We start from the raw sequence: 5,048 nt of genomic DNA on the forward strand, positions 1-5,048 counted from the left end.
GGTGATATCATGGTGATTATCATAGGCAAGTAAGATGCGAATGGACTCAAGTCTAGCAACGGGAGCATAAGTCTCACCATTGTCCATACCTTCGACTTGTGTGTAGCCTTGGGCGACAAGAAGTGCTTTGTTGCGAACTACTTGTCCATCTTCATCTTGCTTGTTGCGAAACACCCACTTGGTACCGATGATGTTGTGGTTGTTGTCGGGCTTCTCAACCAATGTCCAAACTTGATTTCTCTCAAAGTTGTGTAGCTCTTCGTGCATAGCATTTGTCGAATCCGGATCTTCCAATGCTTCTTCGACCTTTATAGGTTCAATGCTAGAGATGAATGAATAGTTTTCACAAAAGTTAGCTAAACGAGTTTTAGAGTGAGTGATTCTCCCTGTTTGAATATCATTGTAGATTTGCTCGACGGGATGGTCTTTAGCAATTCTTGCTCGAACTCGTGAAAGCTTTTGCTTGGGTCTTGGTTGAACATCTTCTTCATCTTGTTCTTCTTCTTGGCCTTCTTCATTATTGGCGTTGTCGTTCTCTTGTCGTGGTGGAGAAGGAGGTTGTTGACGTTCTTGATGTACTTCCTCGTTTTCTTCATCTTGGTGTGTCCCACTTGTGGATGCTTCCGTATCAACTCTTGGTTCACCTTGTTGTGAAGTAGAAGCTTCCACTTGGACGGACGAGGTACTCTCCTTCACCTTCATTGGACGAACCTTGCCAATAGACAAGTCTTGAATTGCTTTCGAGGGGTCCTTGTCTCCTACATCAATTGGCAATTGCTCTACTTGCAAGCCGTTAGATTCATCAAACTTCACATCTATCGTCTCTTCAACCTTTCGGGTGAAACTTTTGTAGACACGGTATGTGTGGGAGTTTGAGCCATAACCAATTAGGAAACCTTCATGAGACTTAGGAGCAAATTTAGAACGACGATGCTTATCAAGAATGTAGCACTTTGAGCCGAATACTCAAAAGTATCCAACTTGGGGTTTGCTACCGGTGAGAAGCTTGTATGTCGTCTTGCCGAGTAGCTTATGAAGATACAAGCGATTTGTTGCATGACAAGCTGTCTCAACCGCTTCTGCCCAAAAGTGCTTCGGCGTCTTGTACTCATCAAGCATCATTCTCGCCATTTCGATGAGCGTCCGGTTCTTCCTCTCAACAACTCCATTTTGTTGAGGTGTGTACGTAGCCGAGAACTCATGTGAAATCCCTTCTTCGTCAATAAAGGTGTCCACATTTGCATTCTTGAACTCCGTTCCGTTGTCGCTACGAACCTTCTTGATCTTCACTTCAAACTGATTTTGAGCCTTCCTGGCGAAGTTTTTGAAGATCTTTTGGACCTGCGATTTGTCATCGAGAAAGAACACCCACGTAAATCTTGAAAAATCATCAACTATAACTAGACCAAAAGAATTTACACCGAGACTTTTGTAAGTGTTGGGACCAAAGAGATCCATGTGAAGTAACTCAAGTGGCCTCCTTGTGGTCATGATGTTCTTCATAGGATGCCTTCCTCCAACCTGTTTACCTGCTTGACAAGCACTGCAAAGTCTATCCTTATCAAATATGACATCGTTAACACCAAGGATATGATTCCCTTTAATAAGCTTGTCAAGGTTTCTCATGCCAAAGTGACCTAGTCGTCTATGCCATAACCAACCTTTGGAGGATTTAGCAATGAAGCAAGTTCTAGGTTGAGCCTTTTTAGTGAAATCAACAATATAAAGATCACCTCTACGTATACCGGTAAAGACCATTTTATGATTGTCTCTACGAAACACTTGGCAATCTACTTCAGTAAATAGGACATTGAAACCAAAATCAGCAAGTCTAGATACTGAAAGTAAGTTGTAGCCAAGAGATTCAACGAGCATAACATTCTGAATGGAGCTGTCATGTGAGATGGCCACCTTACCAAGGCCAACCACCTTACCCTTTGAGTTGTCACCGAAAGTGACATACTTTCGAGGACCATCATTTTCAGCAAGCTCACGAAACATGTCTTTATCTCCGGTCATGTGATCGGTACATCCATTGTCAAGAACCCATTCCTTTCCTCCTGCCATATATCCCCGAAGATTTGCCATAAGACCAAAGTGTCTCATTGCATCATCGAGATCAAAGTCATCATCATCATCCTCATCATAGTATCCATGTTCAACATCGTCATGTGGTGGGTCAATTCCTAGTGAGAGTGATTCATTAGTATGAGTTTGACAATAATCTCCTCTATGAAGTCTAGTAGCTTCGGAAATAATATCGCTAATAATTCCAACATTTCCTTTGGCATGCATAAGATTTGTAAGTTCAAATAGACAATTACCAAACATAGGATCATTGGAATTCATTTTAGTCAAGGCAATAGACTTATGAAGAATTTCATCAAATTTTTTGAAAGAATAATCAAGAAATCGTTCCTCAAGAAATTTCCATATAGTGTAGGAACACTCAAGAGTAGGCAGTTTACCAATCAAGTTTCTAGGAAAGCCTCTAGTGATAAGATTAACAGTTCTAACATTCCTAATCATGTCAATCGACTCATCAATGGTAGGATGCATAGGATCAACATGAGGTGCACAAGGACTACCAATGTACTTGTTCAAATGATATTGATTGAAAATTACAAGCATCTCATTTTTCCACTCATGAAAATACTCTCCATCAAGTATAGGCACTCTATGTCTAAGACTCCCCAAAGTAGACTCATCCATCTTCCTCCAATGGTGATTAAACCAAAGTAATGGAGACCAATGCTCTGATACCAGTTGTAGGACCTTGAGAAGAAGTAAGTAAGTCTAGAGGGGGGGTGATTAGACTACTTGACCAATTAAAAACTATGCCTTTTCCCAATTTTAGTCTTTGGAAGATTTTAGCTATCTTAGCACAAGTCAAGCAATCTTCACACAATTCAAGCAAGCATGCAAAGAGTATATGATCAGCGGAAATTAAAGCATGCAACTTGCAAGAATGTAAAGGGAAGGGTTTGGAGATTTCAAACGCAATTTGGAGACACGGTGATTTTTGAGCCATGGTTCCGATAGGTGGTGCTATCGTACATCCACGTTGATGGAGACTTCAACCCACGAAGGGTAATGGTTGCGCGAGTCCACGGAGGGCTCCACCCAAGAAGGGTCCACGAAGAAGCAACCTTGTCTATCCCACCATGGTCGTCCCCCACGAAGGACTTGCCTCACTAGCGGTAGATCTTCATGAAGTAGGTGATCTCCTTGCCCTTACAAACTCCTTGGTTCAACTCCACAATCTTGTCGGAGGCTCCCAAGTGACACCTACCCAATCTAGGAGACACCACTCTCCAAGAAGTAACAAATGGTGTGTTGATGATGAACTCCTAACTCTTGTGCTTCAAATGATAGTCTCCCCAACACTCAACTCTCTCTCACAGGATTTGGATCTGGTGGAAAGAAGATTTGAGTGGAAAGCAACTTGGGAAGGCTAGAGATCAAGATTCATATGGTAGGAATGGAATATCTTGGCCTCAACACATGAGTAGGTGGTTCTCTCTCAGAAATGGTAAGTTGGAAGTGTAGATTTGTTCTGATGGCTCTCTCCATGAATGAAGAGGAGGTGGAGGGGTATATATAGCCTCCACACAAAATCTAACGTTACACACAATTTACCAATCTTGGTGGGACCGAATCAACAAACTCGGTCAGACCGATTCAGTAAACAATGTGACTGTTAGGGTTTTCGGTGGGACCGAAATGCAACTCGGTAGGACCGATATGGTTAGGGTTAGGGCATAACGTAATCTCGGTGTGACCGATTACACAAACTCGGTGAGACCGGTTTTGGTAATAAGCTAACCAGAGAGTTGGTCAGGCAAACTCAGTGGGACAGATTACTCAAACTCAGTGGGACCGATTTTGGTAATAAGTTTACCAGAGAGTTTGCATTGTAATCTCGGTAGTACCGATTGCTCAAACTCGGTGAGACCAATTTTGATAATGGACATACACAGAGAGATTACAATCCCATCTCGGTGAGACTGAGATCCCTATCGGTGAGACCAATTTGCCTAGGGTTTGTGGCAGTGGCTATGACATCTGAACTCGGTGGCGCCGGATAGAAAGAATCGGTGGGGCCGAGTTAGACTTTTGGTTTAGGACATATGTGTGGATATGGGAAAGTAGTTGAGAGTTTTGGAGCATATCACTAAGCACTGTGAAGCAAGAAACTCATTAAGCAACACCTCATCCCTTCTTGATAGTATTGGATTTGCCTATAGACTCAATGTGATCTTGGATCACTAAAATATAAGATGAAGAGTCTTGAGCTTGAAGCTTGAGCCAATCCTTTGTCCTTAGCATCTTGAAGGAGTTCCACATCCTTTGGTCCATGCCACTCCATTGTTGAACTTGTTTGAAATATACTAGATAAAAGTGTTAGTCCAACAAGAGATATGTTGACATTAATTACCAAAACCACCCAGGGAGCACTTGTGCTTTCAGCTTGTCAACTGAGTCAACAAACGATTGTAGCAGCAGTAACCGTTGGATTTGAATCGAACGGTCCTGCTGCTTCTTCAAGTGTTGCTCTTCTTGCACCATCCGCCCAAACCAGCGCCGGCGAGACCGCCTACTCCTGCCTCTAGTGGCCGACTGTGTTGCCGTTGAGGCCTCACCGCCCTATACTACTCCCACCACTAGCCAGGCCCTACGGTGACGACAGCCTCACACCGTAGCTGAACCAGTGAACCCTCCTACTCCTCTACGCATGGGCATCCACTGCCGCATCTTCCCCGGCTCCGCGTTGTCCCCTTCCTTCCTAGGCCTCGCCGTCGTCCACCGCCCTGGTGCTCTCGGCACGGCATGGTCAACGTGGTCAAGGAACGACTTCCATCGGAAGAGTACTATACGTGGAGAGGCTGACAGCTGGGTCCATGACAGCCGCAAGGAAGTGCCTCCTTATTACGTGCAAAATAATTATTCCTCCACCTGACAGCAGGGACCCACCGGACGGGCCACCAGTATTTTGCGCAAAAAACGTTTCCCCCTGACTGCTGGGACCCACCGGATGGGCCACCGTA

The sequence above is a fragment of the Triticum aestivum genome, chromosome 4A, assembly GCF_018294505.1.
Source record: "Triticum aestivum cultivar Chinese Spring chromosome 4A, IWGSC CS RefSeq v2.1, whole genome shotgun sequence".
NCBI lineage: Eukaryota > Viridiplantae > Streptophyta > Magnoliopsida > Poales > Poaceae > Triticum > Triticum aestivum.